Source organism: Suricata suricatta, chromosome 4, assembly GCF_006229205.1.
Source record: "Suricata suricatta isolate VVHF042 chromosome 4, meerkat_22Aug2017_6uvM2_HiC, whole genome shotgun sequence".
NCBI lineage: Eukaryota > Metazoa > Chordata > Mammalia > Carnivora > Herpestidae > Suricata > Suricata suricatta.
Genome location: NC_043703.1, coordinates 143,450,536 through 143,456,948, shown reverse-complemented (window position 1 = coordinate 143,456,948; position 6,413 = coordinate 143,450,536). Strand labels below are relative to the sequence as shown.

Sequence of the window (6,413 nt, the reverse complement as noted above, 5' to 3'; positions counted from 1 at the left end):
AAACAACAGGGAAAAGATGAGTATGGTAATAGGCCAGTTCATGCAGTGGAAAATGGGGGAGTGTGCTGGAATATTCTGGCAGGGGAAGAGGAAGTCCTGAGGTAGGTAAGACAACGAGGAGGGTGTTGGGCCTCCAGGCTGAGCTGGGGTGTGAGGAGAAATAAAATGCTCCTAACCTGTCAGCTCAGGAAGGCCTTCCCAGAAAATGAGGTGTCTCGCTGCTGTGGAGGAAGAGGGAGCCCTTGAAGGCTTGTGAGCAGGGGAGGGACAGGATCAAAGTGGTATTTAAGGAGGCTCATGGGAGTGGTGGCTGGAGGCCAAAGGGTAGAGGCAGCCTGAGGTGGAACTTGGAATCCTACCCTCAGGTGGGGCGGGGGAGGGCCCTGGGGCAGGAGGCAGCTTTGGAAAGCGGTGAACCAGAACCAGCCCCTCAAATTTTGATGCCAGTGGGCACAGAGCGTGAGAAGCAGGGGTCCTGAGCCCCGTTGGGGAGCAGCGGTGACCTGAGTCCTGCCTTCACCACGTGGCCTCAAGCCCTGGGAATGGAAGCAGCCTGGGGAGGTGGCATCAGGACAGGCCTGGGTGGGGGCCCCAGGGAGAGCCTGAAACCTCAGTCTGTCCAGACATGTGTGGGCGTGGAGGTGGGAGGAGGCCTGAGACCAAAGGGAAGGTGTCAGCGCCTCAGAGAAGGCTGGACAGGCCCTCCTCGGCCAGCCTCCTACCAGCCCGGGCTGATGGGAGGCGCGGGGGCCTGAACACAGCCCAGAACCCCCACCCCCACCCTGCTGGGGCTATGAGCCCAGGTCTGGAGCCAGAAATAAAAATCGTCACTAAGCTACTTTGTGGCTACCTGACCTTCACCTCTCTGAACCTCATTTTCTTTGTCTATAAAATGGGATGATAATAGCACCTACTTAATAGGCTGGTTATGCGGATCTGGCGAGTAAAGGGCATAACATGCCTGCAATATAATCAGCTACGGATGGGAGCTGCTGTTACTATTATTACTGTCATTTAGGAGTTCCCAGCCCACCACAAGTCCAGCCCAGCCACACCTGGCCAGTGTGGGCGGCTGACCTCGCCACAGGCCAGTGCACTCGGGGCCAGGGCACCATCCACAGGCCTAGCTCCTCGGCCAGGTTTCCCTGAGCTTCCCCTGTGAAAGGCCCGGCCACAGGCCTCAGTGTTCAGGCATTCCACGTTCTCTTCTAGAACACCTATGTGCCAGCCCCCGTGAGAAATCACCTCCAAGAGGCCCCATGCCCAGCCTATCTCCAACGGCCACACAGAGACAAGCAGCTATGTTCCAAGAATGTTCTGAAAGATGGAGTGGCTATGGTGGAGGTTAAAGGGGCTCTCGAGGCCTATGCCAGCCAGGAGATTGGAAAATGTTACTTGGGAGAGGTGGCATCCACCTGCCCCACTGGCTCTGACTGGCAGAGCCAGGAAGAGCATCCCAGGTGGAGGGAACAGCGGGGGAGTCAGCGGCCCTAAGGAACGTCACCTGGCCAAGTGGTGGGATGATGGTGGTGATATCTGTCTGGTGAGTGTTCTCTGTTCCAGCCCCAGGGTCAGACCCTTGCCCTCACATCAGCCCTCAGAGGCAAAAGTTTTGATCGCTATTTCACAGGCAAGAAAATGGGAGCCCCCAAAGGGGGACTACCCAGCTCATAATAGGCACTAGTAGAACTCAGATCTGCAGCCCCCCAACTTGAGGATGCAAGGCTCCCCCTCCCGGGCCACAGGTTAGGAGCATGCAGGGGGACCCGTCTGAGTGCAAGAAGAGAGGAGCTGAATGAGGAGGGTTTTGGCCACGCCCACATGATCCAGGGCTGTTGTCCCCTCTGGGAAGGGTCATGGTGTCCCCACAGCACCAGCCCTCTCTGAGGCATCTCCCCTGGGACACTGGAGACCCAGGAAATGAGTCTGGCCTGTAGCCCCGCCCTTCCCATGCTCCCCACACCTTCAGCCCCCCCTTCCTGCCTCTCTCCTGGCCGGTGCTCAGACCCCTGGGCCTCTGCTCCTGCTACTCTGTGGGAAAGGTAGGTGGCAGAGAGCCTTACCCTGGGGCAATGGGCAACCTTTATTCTAGCACTTATCAAGGGGCCACCTAATGTTCTAACGGCCATCAAGCCCATGTGGTCCAATGCTAATACAGGTGGGCAAACTGAGCTCCAGAGAGGGACAGGGATCCAGGATGAGGCAAAAACCTGATCTGATTCCCAAATCAGTGTTTTTTCTTCTGCCTCTGACCAGTCGAAGGGGGTGAGGTGGGAAGGAAGACCCATGACAGCAGGAGGGTCCTGGATTTGCACGGGACCGTCCAGGTCAGGGGCACCTTGTAGAGTGAGGAAGGGGGACGGTGTTACAGTGTAGCCCCAGCTCCCCTCTACTCAGCAGTCCTGTGCCTGGGGCGACAGTACCCGGATGGGGCATTTTTTACAGTCTGCTCGCAGGCCCTGTAGGGACCACCTGCCCCAGGTCCGGAAAGGATCCCTGGGCAGCTGGGGTAGAGGCTGCAGCGCAGACTGCAGGAAAGCCCCCCGGCTTAGGCAGGGGGCTGGGTGACTTTGGAACCTAGAGCACTGGCCCTACTCTGGGCTGATTTCCTCTTTCCTTTCTCCTGGTCCCGGAGCTGAGATTCTGTTTTTGTTTCCAGAGGCTGGTCTGGCCCCCAGGACTGTTTCCTCACATTGTGCTCATTCCTGGGAGGGCCACTGGCACCTACTTGGGCTCCTGCCTCTTCCCACCTGGTCCTTGGGCCCTGGCCCATTCAAACCCCGCCCCACCCCACCTGGGGCTGCCCTTACCCTGTGTGTGGGGTGGCCATGCCTGTTCAACCACAGTGGGCCAGGACTCAACTCCCAGGACCCTGGCCTGGCCTTGAGCCCCCATTCACCTGAAAGCCTCCTCACTATGTCATCTGTGCATGGCGTTCCAGGGCCTGGGAGCCAGCAAGAGGCACACGCTTGGACCAGAGCTGGCCTCCTTCTGCTGTTCTGACTGGGCGACGATTCACTTGTGCTGACGGCCACTCCTCTTGCTCACAGGATGCCATGCGCTATGGACATGACAGGTGATTATCTTCTGCCCAGTATGCCTGGACACCCCCTCCATCTCCTCCTCTCTCTCGCTTTTCCCCTTGCCCTTCCCCTCCCTCCTCCATTATGAGGTTCAGAGCCTCTCTGGCTGGCCCCCTGACAGTGACTGAATGCTAGGGAATGAAGCTTGTGTTTGGTGTCTCCTTTCTTCCAGGGGCTCAAAGCACTTTTATAAGCATTAAGCTCCTTAATCCACCCCTGCTGTTGTCTTGTTTGTTCTTTATGTTTTATCATTAGCTGAGGTGTTGTGTTTAACCCTTGGGCACCCAGAGAGGGGGAATTCCCCAGCCAGACGTGGGCAGACAGGATGCTTCCCCTGACCAGTGTGGCTGGGACCTGGGGCCCAACTCTTCACTGGCACCTGCCTTTGGCCAGGAATTTGCCCCCAGCACCCACTACAGTCAGAAGGGAAGGCATCCCTGGAAGGCCACAGACGTGCTGAGAGGTGGGGTCCCAGAAGCAGTGAAGTGTGGCACGGAAAGCACTAAACAGGCAGGAAATTTGGCAACTGCTGCAGTGTGACCCTGGGCCAGTCACTTCGACTCTGAACCTGGTTTTATTGAGACATGAGACAGGGGTAATGAACAATCCTTGGGAATATCAGATTGGAGTCCGTGGAAGGGATCTGGAAATGCTAACGCTCAGTGCAAATGTCCGGGGCATTGCTCCCACCTCTAGCACAGGGACCTGATGACTGCGCAGGGACATCAGCCCAGGATTCTTTTCTGAGATGAAAAGAATTTGTTCCCTCTCCCCTCACACAGCCCTGAGCCTGTGACTCATGGCCCAAGTTGGCATGGGGAGGGGGACAACAGGGAGGAGCAGATGCGTCAGAAATCCACCTCTGGTGCCTCCGGCTAGGTGCCTTGATCTGAAGGACTTCCTTCCGCTGCTCCACGCCATGGGGCAGCTTATGTTCTTCATGACCTCTCAGACTCAAGGTCTTTGGAGCACATCCACACGGGGTCAGGAGGATGCCAGCTGCCCATCAGCTGCGGGGCCACACAGCGAGGCTGCTGCTTTGCTGCTGTGGCGTCGGCCCACCAGAGGAAGAGCCGCTTGCTAGTTGCCTCATCGGCAGGTGCGGAGGCTGCGAGGAGCCTGCCTTATTCTAATTCGTACAAAGTGCCAGGTGTCTGGTGGAGTCCTGCCTGCCGGGGACGCCTGGCAGGGCGCGCCCCGATGGACAGCCCAGCGGGGTGGGAGGAGGCACCCAGTCACCCCTCTCCACGGTGGGCTCGCCTTGGCACCAGAGCCCCCCCGCCCCCACGGCCACGGGAACCATTTCCGCACCTCCTCCTCAATAAATCAGGGCGATACCCCCAGCTCCCCAGTTCCTTGTCCGCAATTCCAAACTGCCCAAAGTACTAAAAACCCCAAAATGTTTAAGTCACTTATTTGGCAGCACAACATGGCCTAATCAAACACGGGGCTGCCTGTGATCTTTCCTTTTCCCACTTAGGGTGAATACTCGTAGTTCTTAATGGGGAAATACTAATGCGTGTGATCATGGCGCGCTGCCAAGACCTCACTGGATGACACGTGCTATTGGAACATGCGTATTACCTTCCTAAAAGTCAAAGACATATAAACATAAACTCTGAGACGCGGAAGGCCAAAGGTTTCAGATAAGAAATTAACAACTGTGCACTAGCCAGTGCTTAGCAGAGGCCTTGCAATATCCCAGACTCTGTGCTAAGCACGTCACAGGTATCGACTCGTGTCATCCCAACAACTCGACTTATTTCCATTTTCTAGATGAAGAAACCAAAGCCTGGGAGGTTCAGTAACTTTGCCAAAGTGACACAGGTCACCACCACGGGTGGTGCCAGGAATGATGTGCTGTCAGCAGCGACTCCTCCAGCCGTTGCTCAGGAGCTCCCGGCGGCTTGGGGTTAGTCTGTCCAGCCCATCCGGGAGGAGTTCAAAATAGAAGTTCCCGTGGAAAGTTTTAAGATGTCACTGGATTGAAACCAGATGACCGTGTGCAAACAGACCCCACTAGCAGGCACAGGGTCTGGGCATGCGCTGAGCTCCCCATGCCTGTTCCCAGCCTGCCCCAGGGAGGGAAACTGCCCTGGGGGGTTCAGAGGGCCAGTGACATGGGACACTAGACAGCTCAGGCCTCACTGATGGGAAGGGGCAGGCAATCCTCTTCTGTACTGGGAGAGAAGCAGCCCCAACACTTGCTGCCTCCAACTGTTTTCCAGTTTCTGAAGATGGATGGAGGGCTCTGGGAGAGCATGCTACCCCCCACCCCCCATTCCCATGTGTTCCCAGCTGTTTCTCTGTTCTTCCACCAACTGGGTCTCCTTCGATTTCACTCCTTCACTTGCACACCCAGGTCATACAGCAGACATACAGAATATCTCTATGTGGAGAGCTGGCTGGCTGGCTGTGTATGAAACACTAGGGACCCAGCCCTGCCCTTTGGGAAACTCCAGACACCCAGAACAGTCATGACAGCAGGGATGAGAGTTTATGCTGGGACACAGGAGCGACCCTGGGCTGGCCACAGAAGAGGCAATGAGCAGGAGCCTGGAGAGGGGGAGAAAAAAAAGGACATTCTGGGCCAAGGGACAGGTTTAATCACTCCAGCAGGCTGGTGCATAGGGCACATGGAGACAGGGGGCATATGGGGAGAAAGGGACCAGAGGTGGGCATGGGCCCTGGGAGAGGGCCTCTGAGCCCCATGAGCTGATTCCAAGGATGCTGGGAGGCAGGAGAGGATTTTATGTCTTCCTGGATCCAGTTTGGTCTAGAAGACTCCTACTAACAGTGACCATGTGGAGCCCTTCTGGGGCAGGGCCTGTCTCTGTCACCTATGTAGCCCAGGTCCTGGCACAGGGCTGAGAGCTTCAGGAAGAGCTTGCTGAGCTGAGCTGACCTGAAGGCCATGATGTGAAAATCTCCCCTGTCCCAGGAATCAGTGTGCTGGCACCAGAAGGGTGAGGCCACCAGAGAAATGGGAGCCTGAGCAGAGTTTCAATGTGACACCAAGAAATCACCATTAACTTGCAGCAACAGTTGCTAAGACTCGGCATTGTGGTTATGTAAAACAGACAAACTCAATCTGTTGGAAATAAAAGCTGAAGTATTTATGGGAAAAATTGTCTGATGTCTGGTATTGTTTTAAAATACAAAGAGGGGGGGGTTGAGAAGTAGGAAAGATTTGAAAATGCTGATGAGCGTGGAGGCTGCATGGTGGGCTCCTCAGGGATTGATACTCTTTTGTTCTCCCTTTCGTGAGTTTGGACTTTTTCATGATTCTCATTGCCAGCAGTGACAGTGTGAGTTTCTAGAACGTTGGGA

The 6,413-nt window shown here is 56.0% G+C and overlaps 1 long non-coding RNA gene across 1 annotated transcript; it reads left to right on the top strand.

The window, feature by feature from the left end:
- The first annotated feature begins 1,382 nt into the window (after positions 1-1,382).
- LOC115289259 lies at positions 1,383-6,109 on the top strand. Its single transcript, XR_003907517.1, has 4 exons — positions 1,383-1,543; positions 2,942-3,076; positions 4,860-4,995; positions 6,025-6,109. It is a non-coding gene; the product is annotated as an uncharacterized LOC115289259 (long non-coding RNA).
- Positions 6,110-6,413: the final 304 nt, after the last annotated feature.